This window comes from Akebia trifoliata, chromosome 7 (genome assembly GCF_017979445.1).
Source record: "Akebia trifoliata isolate Shusen 1 chromosome 7, ASM1797944v1, whole genome shotgun sequence".
NCBI lineage: Eukaryota > Viridiplantae > Streptophyta > Magnoliopsida > Ranunculales > Lardizabalaceae > Akebia > Akebia trifoliata.
Genome location: NC_141381.1, coordinates 7,823,400 through 7,841,799, shown reverse-complemented (window position 1 = coordinate 7,841,799; position 18,400 = coordinate 7,823,400). Strand labels below are relative to the sequence as shown.

At 32.8% G+C, this 18,400-nt stretch overlaps 1 long non-coding RNA gene across 1 annotated transcript in view; it reads left to right on the top strand.

The window, feature by feature from the left end:
• The window catches only part of LOC147398162 (uncharacterized), a 26,507-nt gene extending 8,120 nt beyond the window's left edge, over positions 1-18,387 (top strand). The window contains exons 2-3 of the long non-coding RNA XR_015179746.1: positions 17,798-17,867; positions 17,974-18,387. This is a non-coding gene — a long non-coding RNA (uncharacterized LOC147398162). The remainder of the gene's footprint in view (positions 1-17,797; positions 17,868-17,973) is intronic.
• Positions 18,388-18,400: the final 13 nt, after the last annotated feature.

The following is an 18,400-nucleotide window of genomic DNA, read 5'->3' as shown; positions in this document are numbered from 1 at the left end:
CATTTTCTCAAAATCGTTTTGGAAAATAAATTATTCATAAGAAACGATTTCTCTATGCAATCATAAGACCTTAACTACATCGTTAAGGTCTATTATCTTCATATTTTTTTCTAGTATTAAACAGAACATATTTTGGGATATTCTTTAAGAGCATATCTTCGATCATATCTCAGATTTTATGCTACCAGTTACATAGTATTCAATGTAATTTTGTAATCTTAGTATTTGTTTTTAAATAGAGGATATGGTGTTGTTCTTTGTAGTTGTGTATGAAGAAATAAAAAAGAGTTTTGTCTCTAGCTATGTTCACGAATAAAAAATGAAGATTTACTTCTTTTTCAAGTCTGTTATCTACATACTTATGCGTAGCGCCCCGCCAAACGTTAACACAAAACCCAATGCCAAGTCTTAAGGTACTAGATGGCACCTCGAAATTTGGACATAGCCCCCTTTGTTTATGTTAGTATTCTACGGAACACGAAAACTTGATAATCCAATATATAACAAAACCTGTATATAAAGATGCAAATACAGGAAATAACAGTAGAAGACTAATTACATCTAACATGTAAGTAGATCAGAGTGCGAAAAATTTAACAATATATAGGCTTACCAAAATACTCTCACTCTAACATAGACCTAAACTCTCAAATCAAGGACTACATACATCCTGGATGAAACTGACAACATTAAGGGATATAGCCCTAGTGCTCACCAAGTAATAGACTCTGATCGTCGATCTAACTGACCAGATACTCATCACTTACTGACTTTGCGTCTGTCTCGGTAACTATAAGTGCTGAAACTAAAAAAAATAGAAAGGAAAGGGTGAGTAACAAGAGTTACCCAGTAAGTCCACAACCAATTCCTACTAATAACCATCCCTAAACATGATTGAGTAAAACATACTGAACATTTTAATACATGCAAGGTTTTACAAAATAAAATACGATCAACTGATACATATAGCCAGGGATAAACAACTAAACAGTTTAAAAGTTCACATATCATCAATCATCGGTACTCACTATACATTTTTTGACTTATGCAAATATAGCTGACAACATTGAAATAGTAGACGTGTTTTTCAGTTTATACTTCGAAATATAACAACAGATACATAGTACAAGTGGTAGAGTATTGGAATTAAAGAGTTGGGATTCACGACTGGATCGCTCCCAGTCGGGACATGATATTCCTCAATAGCATCGTAATTCTTGATTTTGTGACTGGTTGCTATTTACTACGCTTGTGGGACCATTTATCTGGATCAGGCTGGCCGTTTGACGTGACCGTAAGCAATGGGTCTCTTTTTGATGTGTTAGAACGTTTGACTACAACTAGATTGTTAATGATTACTGACTAATCATCTTCGTCTATGCCTATCAAGCGTGCATGTGATTCCTAAAATAATACTCCACTCGTATACGACCACCTTTACAATACACGTTCACTGGTAAAGATAAGAAATGAATAGATCCGGATTCCAGTTGTGACTCCACTCTCATACGCGTTTCATACCAGGTATGAGCTTGGTGGTCCCTACTGTACATCCCAGGATAGTGCATCCCTCCGGATGATGTGACGCACTATCCCTTCAGGTATTCACAGACTCTTTAACAGCACACAAAATATATATATATATATATATATAATATATATATATATATATATAATATTTAAAACAAAAGAGAAATTAACATAATAGCGTTGAGAATAAATATCCAGTTCCTACCATGCAACTGTGGCCCCCTCGGCCTAAAAATAAATAACAGTACTCAGTGCATGCGCTAACATAATTTTAAATAAACATGCAACCCTTTCATTAATAACCTGGATATGCTTTCAATAGCCTACATACAACATACAATGTAAAATGCAGACATCACCCCTCGAGTGTGACTCTGATATTTTACCGATTCATCACTTTCCCATTCTTTCGACATTCTCATTTTTCATCTTTTCAACTCCGATCTTTCATTTTCAATCTTTCAAAGTCACTTTGGTTATTCACTCAAAAAATTATCAAAGTTTGCTCAAAACGGGGTCCCGACGATGCATGTGACCAAAGCTGTTAAAACGAGGACAATTGGTAAAAATTAGGCTAAGTGTCGGAAACTCAATTTTTCAAAATTCTTGAAATTGAAAGCGGATTTTTGGAAATGAAAGTCTCAAGCACGAAAGTAATGCGAAAGTTATTACATTTTGAAAATTTGTCGCAAACGTCGAAATCTATGTTTTGTTCTTGAAACCAAAATTTGAATTTTTATCCTTTGAGATTTGGATCTCGAAACCATTTCTATTATTCCGAAATGGGGGGTAAAACCTTAATTTCATTATTGAACTTAAAGCAAATGAAGGTGAAAAAGCATGTACAAGTCATGAGGAAGGTAACCCAAAAGCCAGAAGCAGTTTTGATCAAACTGTTTTGTTGGCGGCATGTCGGTGGAAGAAACATGATTTTGTCGGTGGGACCGACAGAATGGCATTCGACAGGTGTCAGTTGAACCGACAGCACTAAACACATTCACGAAATTTCGATCTTTCGATCCATTTATTGAGTCTTTCATCCGTTCTTCGAACCCTTCAATCCACCCACGAGTTTGTTATCAAAACTTGATAAAAACACTTCAAATCTCTAATTATAATCATGAATTTAAAATCAACCACAAGATTTCTACGATTTATAGATACAAACAACAAGTTTTCTTCAAAACCTAAATGCACATTTTCGAACTTTAAGGTTACTATTAAGAATTGAAAGTCCCTTACATGGTTGTGGTTGTCGAATACACTTAACTAACTTGAAAATCAAATATTGGCAGCAAGGACTAGAGATTGAACGACTTCGGGGTCCAACGGTCGATTTAGTTGCAAAATCCTTGATGGAGGTATCCTTCCTCCGTCAACAACGATGGATCACTCTTTTTCAAATTAGGTGGAACTCCAAGTAGGTAAAATCAAAACCCCTATTGCTGGTTTTTAGTGGGAGTCTAAGATAAAAGAAAGGAAATTGAGGTTGGATGAGGTGAGAACGTGGAGCTCGACAACGCCGACAATATTACCTTCTTCGTAGAGATTCAATTCGGACTTGATCACGATGGAAGAGGATGAGAATGGGTTAAAACCCTAGGTTTGAAAAATGGTGTTAATTTGATTTCTTAGAGAAGAGGGGAACAAATGAGAATAAAAGAAGTTAGCTTTCTTTTATAAAAGCTGATGGCATTTTTAGCATTTTTTCTTGTTTATATTTTTGACGGTAATTCAACCATTTGGACCTGGAAAATTTCAAATAAATATTCCATTTCGAATAATTTTTCATTGCGGATCTAAAGATATCATCAAATTTTCCTAGTTCTCGCTCTAATGAACTTGCACCATTTTGGGTCCCACTTAACACAAAATTCGAGGATTTTATAACTTTTTCATCCGAACTCAAATTCGAACTTGCTTACAAGCTAATGTATATATTCTAATCCTTTTGAATCTAATGGCGAAGTCGATTTTCCTTGAAATTAATCATAACAATATTTGAGTATTTTACTCTAAGTCCATCCTTCGGTATTTTTCTCAAAATCTCACCATTTGATTTCCTTGAGATATGAGTTGAAAATCAGGGGTATTACATTCTCCCCCCCTAATAAAAATTTCGTCCTCAAAATTTGAATATTACCTTATCGGACTTTTTCGCTACCCTACTAACACAACATGCATAACCAACAACACTTTTATGCGATTATCATTCATTCAGGTGTTCAAGCCAATTTCTTTTATAACTCCTAACCGCATGTCACATATTTTTCATCAACCCAATACATCCATCCATTAATCACTCCAAATCATTCTTATGCCCCAACTAATTCATTATTTGTATAATCATAATGTACAATCAACTCACATCATATCAATTCCCCATCAATTTCTATCAATAATTCTTTCACACCCCCTCTATCATTTATCATTGTAATATCAATTAATCTTTATTCATGTAACTTTATATTTTGTCTAAATCATACATATTTCCACTTATCATCCAATACTGATAGCACCATGATTAGCCTTTACAAATCTCACAACTATAAGCAGTTTCCTTGTCTTACCTTCTTCTTCTATTTTCTCACATTTCATTAAGTCACCATTAATGCAACCTTATCACAACATTGTTCTTTTTCGCATCTTATATTGATCCACATTGCTTTCAAAACTACATTTTCTACCTAATTCTTTCCTATTGTCATTCCAATCGTTTTAACAATACTATTCACTTATGTAATAGTCAAATTCAATATGCTTCCCCATTCGTAAATTCATTTCTTACCTCTTCTAATGAAGCATATCTTTCACACATCAAGTTTACCTTCAAATACTCGTTCATTTTTGTCACACATCAAATTTTAGTTTTTGATTGCATACCTTTATTCGATAGATTCCTACTTAGTCTTTCCAAAAACCTCATTCTTCCTTCACAAGGTATCATTCTAACCTCACTTTCTAATAATTACTTTTAGCCTTAATTCACACATACTCAACACCATATTATTATCACGTTATGAATACACTTATACCACAACACACATTTCTACTAATAATACTCCTTCCTACCTTACCTAACTGTGCCTATCTCATCAACATTCTTTGCCCCATAGTTCTCAACAACTTTTCTGATAGGGGTGTAACTAGTTTTATTACTCGATCCGTCTCAATAAATTACTAGCTCCAATAAGTGTGTAAAATCTTATCAACAATATATGATCTAAAGGAATCAATATTGAATAGAACTCCAATTTCTAACATCATAATTAAAAATCGTACCTTCTAAAACATTGTTGGAGACAGTTGGTTCCCTTGGGTCACAATCCCTGCCTGCAACTGTGATAAATGGTACTCTCTTCTAATATGTCCCACTTGACTACACCTATAACATGTTAATGATTTTGTCTTCGTAGATTTCTATAGAGTGAGCAGTTGATAAACTGGAGTCTGAAATCTCTAGGTCTATCTCGTTGGTACTCTTGGCCCTACTGGCCTCGTTGGAATTCCAACAACTCTATGACTTGGTGATAAGGGAACCCCACAACTCAATGGTTGAGTAGCTTTATACTGTGTGTAAACTAATCCAGGGGCGATCGGCCTTGAATACATTGGCCTCTTGGTCGGGTCTGGTTTGGAAAGATGAGAGGTCTGGGGTTGACTGGTCTGTCCTTGGGACATTTGTAATTCCATCCCCTTTTGTTTTTGACCGCTTGTTCGGTCTGTTTGCGATGGTATAAGCATGTCTTCAACCATGTTAAAATCATGTGGTGTTGTTGTCCCTTGAATTTTCCCATCTAACATATTTCTGAGCCACAGATCTTTAATTGGTCGACGTCGACTCGAACATTGCACCCCTATGTGTCCCAACTTACCACATTCATAACACGCTACCACTTTTTCTTTCGATCGATTTAGTATTATATGTTGTTGTTTCCTACAAAACTCCTCCATTTCTTGAACGGGTATTTCTATAGTCTCATTTCTTATATATGGTTGTTTTCCTTGCGACTCTACTAGTTTTGTAATTGTTTGCCTCTTATTGATTCCTAATTACCTTTCTTCTACTAGGTCTTGAGGCGATGATCGTACTATCCCTATTTCTTCTCGTGGTACTCCCTGTGTCTGGATATTTCCTCTTGGATCCTGTCGGGACTTATTTTTAAGGTGGTGGTCGAGCTTTTCTTCTATCCTCTCTAATCTTTTTGTCAATTGGCCCACCATGATCATTTGAGCCTCAAACATCTCTGATTGTCTCTTTTCTATGAGGGCCTAACTCTGGGATAAATCCGAGATGGCTTCTCTCAACCGTTCTATCTTGGCGAGTTTACTCGACCCCGACAGGTCTTCCCCACCAGTTTGACTTATTGTCATGGGTCCAGTTGTAACTCTGTTTCCTTGTATCTTTCCTAACCTACAAATTCAGTAATCTACTACTTATCAGAAACAAGGCACTTCTTAGATCCATGTCTACACCATTCTTACGAAAGCATTAACTATTATTATAATACCGAATCTAGTAATGAACACCAATTCATTACTGTAAAATGAACCTAGAATCTTATCTTAGGCTTACTAGGCTTTACGGACTTCTAGACACGGAATAGCTTGCAATCCCAATACGGAACCACTGATGAGCTCGGCTATCGAATTCCTAGTAACACCATATGATTACCTTTAATGTTGTGGTATCAGCCTATTTTCTAAAATATAGCCGACCTATATCCCATACGGATCTAATGTTATGCTCTGATACCATCTGTGGCGCCCCGCTAAATGCTAACACAAAACCCAATGCCAAATCTCAAGGTACTAGGTGGCACCTCGAAATTTAGACATGGCCTCCTTTGTTTATATTAGCATTCTATGGAACGCGAAAACCTGATAATCCAATATATAACAAAACCTGTATATAAATATGCAAATACAGAAAATAACAGTGGAAGACTAATTACATCTAACATATAAGTAGATAAGAGTACGGAAATTTAACAATATACAGGCTTACCAAAATAATTTCACTCTCACATAGACCTAAACTCTCAATCCAAAGACTACATACATCCTGGATGAAACTGATAACACTTAAGGATGTAGCCCTAGTGCTCACCAAGCAATAAGCTCTGATCGTCGATCTGACCAACCAGATACTCCTCACTTACTGACTCTGCGCCTGCCTCGGTAACTACAAGTGTTGAAACTAAAAAAAATAGGAAGGAAATGGTGAGTAATGAGAGTTACCCAGTAAGTCCAAAACTAATTCCTACTAATAATCCTCCCTAAACATGATCAAGTAAAACATACTGAACATTTTAATACATGCAAGGTTCTACAGAATAAAATGCGATCAACTAGTACATATAACCAGGGATAAACAACTAAACAGTTTAAAAGTTCACATATCATCAATCATCGGTACTCACTATATAATTTTTGACTTATGCAAATATAGTTGACAACATTGAACTTGTAGACGTGTTTTTCAGTATATACTTCGAAATATAACAACAGATACATAGCACAAATGGTGGTGTATTGGAATTAAAGAGTTGGGATTCACGACTGGATCGCTCCCATTCGACACATGATATTTCTTAATAATATCGTAGTTCCTGATTTTGTGGGGGTTGCTGTTTACCACACTTGCAGGACAATTTATCCGGCTCAAGCTGGCCGTTTGACGTGACCGTAAGCAATGGGTCTATTTTTGATGTGTCAGAACGTTTGACTACTACTAGATTGTTAGTGATCACTAACTAATCATCTTCGTCTATGCCTATAAAGCGTGCATGTGATTCCCAAAATAATACTCTACTCGTATATGACCACCTTTACAATACACGTTCACTGGTAAAGATAAGAAAGGAATGAACCCGGATTCCAGTTGTGACTCCACTCTCATAAGCGTCTCATACCACGTATGAGCTTAGTGGTCCCTACCGTACATCCCAGGATAGTACACCCCTCCGGATGATGTGACGCATTATCCCTTCAAACATTCACAGACCCTTTAACAGCTCACAAAATAGCTACATATATATTTATATATATATATATATATATATAATATATATATATATATATATATATAATATATATATTTTTATTTAAAACAAAAGATAAATTAACATAATAGGGTTGAGAATGGATATCCAGTTCCTACCATGCAACTGTGGCCGCATCGGCCTAAAAATAAATAACAGTACTCAGCGCATGCGCTAACATAATCTTAAATAAACATGCAACCCTTTCATTAATAACCTGGATATGCTTTCACCAGCCTACATATAACATACAATATAAAATGCAAACATCACCCATTGGGAGTGACTAACATTTTACCGATTCATCCATTTTCCATTCTTTCGACATTGTCATTTTTTGTCTTTTCAAATCCGATCTTTCATTTTCAATCTTTCAAAGTCATTTTGGGTATTCACTCGAAAAACTATCAAAGTTTGCTCAAAACGGGGTCCCGATGATGCACGGGACCAAAGCTGTTAAAACGAGGAAAACTGGTAAAAATTTGGCTAAGTGTCAGAAACTCGATTTTTCAAAATTCTTGAAATTGAAAGTGGATTTTTGGAAATGAAAGCGTCAAGCATGAGATTTGACACTATATAAATTTTATAGCCTAATTTAAAGTAAAGCGAAAGTTATTACATTTTGAAAATTTGTCGAAAATGTCGAAATCTACATTTTGTTCTTGAAATCAAAATTTGAATTTTTATCCTTTGAGATTTGGATCTCGAAATCATTCCCATTATTCTAAAATGGGGGGGGGAAGGGTAAAAGCTTAATTTCATTAAAGAACTTAAAGTAAATAAAGGGTGAAAAATCATGTACAAGTTATGAGGAAGGCAACCCAAAAGTCAGAAGTAGTTTTGATCAAACTGTTCTGTTGGTGGCATGTCGGTGACAGAAACATGATTCTGTCAGTGGGACCGACAGAATGGCCTTCGGCAGGTGTCGATGGAACCGACAGCTCCTGCCGACAACATTGAACACATTCACGAAATTTTGATCTTTCGATCAATTTTTTGGGTTTTTCATCCATTCTTCAAACCCTTCGATCCACCCACGAGTTTGTTATCAAAACTTGATAAAAACACATCAAATCTCTAATTCTAATCATGAATTTAAAATCAACCATAAGACTTCTACGATTTATAGATACAAACACATCAAAACTTAAATGCATATTTTCGAAATCTAAGGTTACTACTAAGAATTGAAAGTCCTTTACATGGTTGTGGTTGTCGAACAGGCTTAACTAATTCGAAAATAAAAAATTGACAACAAGGACTCGAGGTTGAACGACTTCGGGGTCCAACGATCGGGTTAATTGTGAAACCCTCGATGGAGGTGTCCTTCCTCCTTCTACAACGATGGATCACTCTTCTTCAAACTAGGTGGAACTCCATGTGGGTAAAATTAAAACTCCTATTACTGATTTTTAGTGGGAGTCTAAGAGGGAAAAAAGGAAATTGAGGTTGGATGGGGTGAGAACGTGGAGCTCGACAACGCCGACAATATTGCTTTCTTCGACGAGGTTCAACTCGGACATGATTACGATGGATAAGGGTGATAATGGGTTAAAACCCTAGGTTTGGAAAATGGTGCTGATTTGATTTTTTAGTGAAGAGGGGAACAAATGAGAATAAAAGAAGTTAGTTTTCTTTCATAAAAGTTGAGGGCATTTTTGGCATTTTCTCTTGTTTATATTTTGGACGGTAATTGGACCATTCGGACTCGAAAAATTTCAAATGAATATTCCATTTCGAATAATTTTTCGTTGCAGACCTAACGATGTCATCAAATTTTTCTAGTTCTCTTTCTAATAAACTTTCACCATTTTTGATCCTACTTAACACGAAATTCGAGGATTTTATAACTTTTTCATCTGAACTCGAATTCGAACTTACTTACAAGCTAATGTATATATTTCGATCCTTTTGAATCTAATGGTAAAGTCAATTTTTCTTGAAATTAATCATAACAATATTCGAGTATTTTACTCTAAGTCCTTCCTTCGATATTTTCCTCTAAATCTCACCATTTTATTTCCTCAAGATATGAGTTGAAAATTTGGGATATTACATATGGGTGGTGTGCCTTTATCTTATTGCACCATTGAAATAAATCATTTAGCAAAGGAGATGGCATATTGGTATGTTTTGTAGAACATAAATGATTTCAGCTTTATATCGAGTAAGGAAATTAACCTTTCATAGTTCTTTTTTCTAATTACTTATGTCATTTATTATCTATTGACATGTTTACTAATCATTTATAAGAAGCATATGTCATATTTGAAAGAAATTGCTACTATCAAACAATCGAAAGATAAATAATGGTTATAGAACATCATTATTGCTATTTTATGCTATAGATTAAAAATAAGGTCAAAGAGAATTTAAGGATTTTAAAAAATACCATATCAGAAACATTAAGATGAATAGCACATGGACCACGAATACAAGTAATAAAATGTGTTGATTTTATCATTGATGAATGTCATTATTGTACAAAAAATCAGGATAGTAGTCATGTCACCCAAAACAGTGAGGTTACTATAGGGGCCATGTCTTTGCATGTTGCAAGTACGAAAGATAAAAACGCGTAATTGAAAATATGTGTTACTGTGGTGTTATTATCAAAATATTGCTTCTTGATTATAACATCTCTAAGATTCCATTATTTACGTACGATTAGGTTGATAACAATAATGGTATCACAGTTGATGACATTGGTTTCAGGATAGTTGAGTTTGGTAGAGTTGATCATAAAAATGATTATTTTATTTTTACTTCTCAAGTTAAATAAGTTTTTTATTTAGAAGACTAACTTGATTCAAAATATTTAATTATTTTATCAACTTCTGCAAAAGAGTATCCTATCAACGGTTATGTCATTGATGTCTTTAACGAACTTCAAACTTATACCAATGCATTACCAAGCATGAATTATTTAATTTAGTTGATGATGATGAATTGGTATCATCTTATATGTATTTTTAATACATGCATTTTTTTTAAATTATAATTTTTATTATTCATGATTATTTTAATATCTAATTATTTATATTATTATTTGTTATTTCAAAAATATATCCATCTCAAGTTATTAACAGTCCGGGTGAAAAGAAGAAAAATAGACGTATTTCAATAGTTATGCTAGCATTGGCTAGGTCTAATGATAAGAAATAACCTGAATACAATAACATGTAGATTGCAAAATGACCTAATGTCAGGAATTTTAGTTCATACTTTGGCTCATTGGCATGCCAATATGCCCATATAAAGTATTGAAAGTTGGAAAAAAGTGCTTACATCAATCAAAAACAATTTATGATCTTTGATAAATGAATGTAAATATTTTAAATTTAGTCTTCTGAATTACTAATTTATTTCAAATGTGACCTAATAATCTAATGCTATATTTCAGCCCAAGTTTATAGTGGAATCATTGACTCAAAAAAAATCCAGGATATTGGGGTGAAATTGAGAGATTTCAATAATAAGTTAACAACAAAATATGTTATTCTTTATATGAATGACGAGAAATATGAAAAAGTTCGTAATATTCCAAATAAACATCAGTTCATCTAACAAGTTGATGGTGATGCATTTGTTAAGTCTAGAGTGGCAAGAGTTTCAATAACTTAGAATAACTCAAACTGAAAGACAATTTCATAATATTTACCCTCATCGTCTTAGTTGAAAAAGCTATTCAGGCTTGATAGAAGAGATGATAATTATCTTTTTATCTATCACGTTTAATTTTTTATTAACTCTTATTGTAATTAATTTAAGTAAATTATATTTAACAGATAATTAGTGGTGAACTTTCACCAAAAGAATCAAGTAAGTAAGCAAAACTTTGAAGGAAAGCTCACCAAAATTCATAGGAAGATTATATCAATGAACCCATGAGATTAAAAAGGAATAAAATTATGACTTGTCTTATGTAATATCATCTATTTGTTTAAATTTCAAAATTTTATATCATTATTGAATCTATTGACGTTTATTTGTAAGATGAGTTATTAAAATAAGTTGAGGAGGGTAGTTTAAGCACCCAAAGATCAAACGATGTCTAATCAATGGTATTAGAAACTCTCTAACATCCTAGACAGGTCAGGAGGATAGGATGATATATGATTCCAAACCAATATTTTCAGACTCCTCGTAGAATATCATAGGCATATGTGAAAGAATTCAAGTTACAAGTACTTACACAAGTAGAAGCATTTAATCATTATAAAGAATGCAATGATAGGTGATAGGAAGAAATGGAAGTTAGAATGTAATGTGTCTGGATTGACAAACAACCATAACTTTTTTGTGTTACATGTTGCACCTGTTGATTCAGAACACATTGGTTCTAAATACCAAACAATTGAAAGTATGTCACTTTCTCCTTTATACAAGTCATTTTTCTATTAATGTTAAATAAGTATGACATTTAATGTATATTTTTTTTATCTAGGTTCAAAGTGATAAAGGATAAGGAATCGATCCGACTCCATTATTTGGGAGCAACCCACTTTATGATCTGTCCCATAAGAATTTTAAATCAGGAAATAAATGTAAGATAGTATTAGATTAGTCGAAGACCATCATTGTTGTTGAAGGAATCTAATTTGAGAGACTTGTAAATGAGTTTGTGCACGGTGAAATATTGGTAGAGGGACATGTTCATGTTTCAATACTCGTTGCCATACTGTGGTGCCCTGCCAAATGCTAACACATTTCCCAAGGTCAAACCCCAAAGTTTGGAATATCCAACAAAGCCTGTCTATAACAATGTACCAAAAATATACAAGATGCAGGAAACGGTAAATTACGAACAACATAGAGTTAGATAAGAGTACGCAAGGAGTGGAATATATAAGATTACAAAAATTTAACCTCTCACTAACATGGACCTAATCACTCAACCCAAAAACTAATACACCTCTTAGGACGAACAAACTCTTAGTGGAAGTAGTCCCAATGCTCATCGAGTAGCAGACTTTAGTCGTTGGTGTAACCCACAAGATGATCCTCGCTTGATGACTCTACAACTACCTCTCCGATTGCAGGTTTTGAAGTTAAAAAAAATAGGAAGTAAAGGATGAGTAACAATGGTTACCCAGTATGTCTACAAACAACTCCTATTAATAACCTCACAAAATATGAACGAATAAGCATCCTGAATCATTTCAATACATGCAAAACTTTACAATTTAAGACCCTGCTTGTTTGCCATGTAAATTGCTATAAACACAAAATTTTGTATTTGCAGAATTTTGTGTTTACTGAATCTTACATAGTTTTGTGATTGGAGTGCTTGGTTGTGTCCAATGCAAAATTTTACGTTTGCTTGATTATCACGTAAACATAAATAATAATAATAAAATTGAAAAAAAATTATTTTTCTTTTTAAAATCTATTTAAAGTTAAATAAAAAATGATAAATAGTTACATATCACTGTAAAACAAATCGAAAAATTATAGACAAAGCATTTTATATAGGTCATACAATGTTATTCTCTTTAAACCAAGGTTATAATAGAAATCCAAAATCTCTTTAATCAACTATAATTTACCTTAAAACATCTACTACATGATACCAACTTCCACTTGCTAATTTTCAATTTTGGAAAGAAATCCCATTGCGCCAACTTGCCAATATTAGCACTCATAGTGTTTAAATGTAACTTGTCCCAAACTCAATTTAATACGTTAGATCTAATGAAAAATAATTTTTTTTAATTTATAAAAAATAAAATAAATTAACGCAAGTAAGACTATTATCCCATAATTTTTTTCTAATTTAAAAAATAAATATAAATTAATAAGGTAGGATTCTATCCCTTGTCTTTCTTATATTTAAGGAAAAAAATCAATATTTAAAAAATCGTTATTTTTTGTTTTGTAATTTTAAAATATAAATAGAAACTAGTTCTAAGTAAGATTCTATCCCACGATTTTTTTTATTTAAATAATAATTATATTAACACGGGTTAATGTTTAAGAAGTTGGGAAAAACGAGATAGGTTTAAAAAGCTAAAGAGAAAAAAAGAAAAAATTTAATATAATGTAAATTTTTGTAGAGGTATTTTTTTCGCAACACTTTACGAAGATTTCATTGCAATTTTAATTAAGTTTTGTGTTGCTTTATGGTGGGGCCCACTAAAATTTTATCATCCAAGTACCCCACATCTCTCAAACAAACGTAAACGTTTATGTTTGCGTTTGTTTACTGTGCAAACAAGTAGGGCCTAGACTAAGATTAACTGATACATATAACCAGGGATGAGCAACTAAATAGTTTAAAAGTCCACATAATATCCATCATCAGTACTCATTATACATTTTCATTTTTATACAAATATAATTGACAATATTAAAATGACAAGCATATGTTTCAATTTATAATTCAAAATATAACAACATATACATATTACACAATGGTAGAGTAATGGAATTAGAGAATTGGGATTCACAACTAGATCACTCCTAGTTAAGACATGATGTTACAACATTTTTCTTGCTTTTAGTTCTTGATTTTGTTGTCTGTTATTGCACTTACCACACTGGGTGACCATTTATCGGTTCAAGCGGGTCGTTGATGTTACCATAAGCAATGAGTTTCTTTTCGATGTGTCAGAACGTTTAACTACTCTAGATTGTTAGTGATCATTGACTATTCGTCTTCGTCTATGCCTATCAGGCATGCATGTGATTCTCAAAATATGCAACTCCATTCGTATACAACTACATTTACAATACAAGTTCACAGGTAAAGATAGAGAGGAATGGACCCGGATTCCAGTTGTAACTCTATTCTCATATGTATCCCATATCACGTATGAGCTTGGTTGTCCCTACCGTACATCCTAAGATAACACACCACTCCAGATGATATGACACACTATCCCTTCAGGCATTCACAGACTTTTTAACAGCTCACAAAATAGTTACACACACACACACACACATATATATATATAACAACACAATGTTAAAAATGGATATCCAGCTCTACCATGCAACAATGGCTCATCGGTCTAAAATAAATAACTGAACAAAAACATAAACAAGCACCTTACACTAACATAAATTAAATAAACATGCAACCATAATCATTATCACTAGATATCCATTCACCAACCAATACACAACACAATAATATAAAATGCAGACATCACCCCTTGGTCATATTTCCTACCCTTAGCCACGTGTCAACTCATGGAGCCTGCCATGTGTAGTATTGCTACCATATCGCTATCCCAGCTGATCACAGGTCCAGTTTGACATGTACACAGGGTGTGACATCCCATCTTTTCGGTATTTTCACTTTTCAACTTTTCAAGCCCGATCTTTCTTTTTTAATTTTTCGAATTCATTTTGATTATTCAATCAAAAAATTACCAAATTTTAATTAAAACAGGATCTCAATAAGTGTGTGAAATCAAATGTCAAAATAGGTGAAAACTTTACTAAGTGTCGGAAACTCAATTTTTTAAAGTTCTTGAAATTGAATACGGATTTTTGAAAATGAAAGCTTTGAATACGAGATTCGACATCATACACATTTTATAGTTCAATTCTAAGTAACACACAAGATATTTGATTTTGAAAATCTTACGAAAACGTCGAAATTAATGTTTTGTTCTTAAAATCAAAAATTGAATTTTGATCCTTTGAAATTTGGATTGTGAAATCATTTCTATAGTTTCGAAATGGGTTTCAGTAAAGAAAAATTAAATATGACATTTACTAAAATGTTTTTAATGAAATAAAGGGTAGAACTACATGTATAAGTGAAGAGGAGTTCAAAACAAAAGTAGAAAGCAAATTTTGTTAAACTTTTACAAGGCACGGTGGGATCGTATTTTTGGACGATGGGACATAGTAAGATCATGGTCCTTCAACGGAGGCACTGTCAGCAAGTTGAAAATTTCACGAATTTCTAATTTTTCGTCATTTTTTTGGATTTTTCACTCGTTCTTTGATTCTACTAACCCACCCACAAATCAAATGTTTCAATTACGATAAAATACATCAAACATGAAGGTTCTAACATGAATTTGAAATAATTGAAATGACATTTTACAATATTGAAGCACACAACAAGTTTTGTTAAAAACCTAAATGCATATTTTCGAAATTTACGACTACTAATAAGAGTTGAGAGTTCCCTACTTGATTTGTGGTTGTCAAAGATGATGATCTAGCTCAGAAATCACAGATCGACGGTACGAAACTTGAAATTAGGCAAACTTAGGTGCCAACAGTCGAGTTGATTGCAAAACTCTTGGTGAAGGTGTTCTTCATCCTCTTACGACGATGAATGACCCTTCCTCTCAATGGATGAGACTCCAAATGGGTAATATCAAATCCACATGCTGTTTTTGATAAGAGACCAATATAAAGAAAAGAGAGTGAAGATTGAATAGGGTGAAAATGTGGAGTTCGCCAATGCTGACGACTTTTACTTCTTCATCGACAACCAACACGGACTTGATTGCGATAGATCTCGATATGAATGGGTTGAAACCCTTGAGTGGGGAAATGGGCTAGTTCTTTGTGAGTTGGAGAGGAGAAAATAAAATAAAAGAGGGACTTAGTTTTTTTTATAAAGGTTGAAAGGGAATTTTTGTATTTTTTTCTTTATTTTTATTTTCGACAATAACTTGACCATTCGGACTCGAAAAATGATAAATGAGTATTCCACTTCGAATAGTTTTTCATTGTGGACCTAATGGTGACGTTGAATTTTTTTGATTCTCGTTCTAACAAAATTTCACTCTTTTAGGTCCCATTCAATACAAAATTCAAGAATTTTTTAATTTTTTTATCCGAACTTGAATTTGAGCGTGCTTATAGGCTAATATATGTTTTTCGACCATTTTGAATCTAATGGTGAAGTCGAATTTCATTAAAAATGAATAAAACAAAATTTGAGTATTTTACCCTTAATCTTTCATTTAAAATTTTTCCAAAATTTCACTATTAGATTCTCTCGAGATACGAATTAAAAACTTGGGGCATTATACATACAAACAGATGCATTCATCTTTATATCAACAAAAGATGAGATCACTACTGTCATGTGTAAAGTGGAAGAATTGTTAACCACAATCTTAACATTATATTAATTATTTAATTAACTTTAATTTTCTATAGTTTTAAATATTATAAAAGTTTTATTTTATTTTTATTTATTTTTAGTTACTTGTACAAACAAAATATTCTATTTAATCATGATTAATTCTACTTCATCAACCCATATACAATTAATACTCTATTACAACTTAACAAGGAGCAAGTATCTGAGTACCTTAGAAATAAATTAATGCAATATTAGTAGAAGTTAGTTATTATTCTAATATGCGTTGGGTACGTATTTTTATTAAATTTATCACTATTTATAATGCTTAAGTATAAATGATAATCGATTTCATTATCGATATTTGTGGTATATTTCATTGTAGTTGGCATTGGATCTTAATTGTATTAGACATATCAAATAAAAAAGATTTACAATCTTGATCTAATTAGAGAACCTACTTCACCACACACAAAAATATTTATTTTAAGGTATATATATTTCTTATTAAATATTAGATAAATATCTATTAATGTTGTTATTAATATTGTTTGATGTATTCATGTAGTTCATTACAACAATTAATTGATTTAGATAGCATAAAAATGGCACAATGACCTGGAAAAATGTAATGGTAAAAATTGAAACATTTATTTAGGGTCTAAAATTGATCATCGCTAGTTTTAAATTTATTATTATATATACTGATTCCGTTGTTATATATGATTTAATATATGTAGTACCTTAAACAAACAGACAATACAAGTTGTAGGCATTATCTAATGCGATTCATAAAAGAACTCATTGAAATTCTTGAAAGCAACACAAAGAAGATCTCCAACAAGGTAATATGATAAATTTAATTAATTTTAACCTCCAATGATTAGTATGACATATATTCGAACTACCAATGATTTATAATACATATTTCAATTCAATATTGATAAGAAGAAAACATATAGTCAGGAAGATATTGATAAGGTCTAGAGTGAATATATCAAGAAAATTAAATAATTAATTTATATAGTAATGTACTTAGATCCTTCCTTATGTATTTCAACTCAAATTTTGTTATGTACGTATGTTTACATATGAATGATTTGACTATGTTAATTAGTTTGATATTTTTAAGTAAAGATATCTTATAATAATATTTTGATTGTAGGAATGATTTCAGAAAATAGTACAAGGATGCAAATCAAGACAACAACAGTGTTTCAGTACTGGTGCAATATGTTTGTATTTGATTTCATATTATTCATCTTATTAGTAAATGTTTTCTATTATATATTTATTTGTTTGATCTTTTTATTTAATTTTGTATTTGTAAATGCAAAATAGGTTGCAAAAGAACAAGGTGATGAAAAATTAAAGTCTAACGATAAATTTAGCTGTGTATGGTGGTAGTGGCATATGATGGTCATGGCATGGTGGTGGTGGTGGTGGTGATAATGGCATTTTGGTGGTTATGACATGGTGTTGGTCGTGGCATTTTGATGGCCGCGGTATGTTGGTGGTCGTGGCATGGTGGTTGTAGCATGGTGATGATAATTGGCAATGGTGAAAGTGATTGGTCATGATGGGGATTGGTGGTAGTGGGGATCGTGATGGTATTCATGGCATGGCGGTGGTGTTCGTGGCCAGATGGTCATGACATGGTGATGGTGATTGGTCATGGTGGTGATTAATGAATGGTGATGGTGCTTCATAATAATAGTGATTGGCCGTGGTGGTAGTAGTAGTGGCATGGTGGTGGTGGTGATGGTGC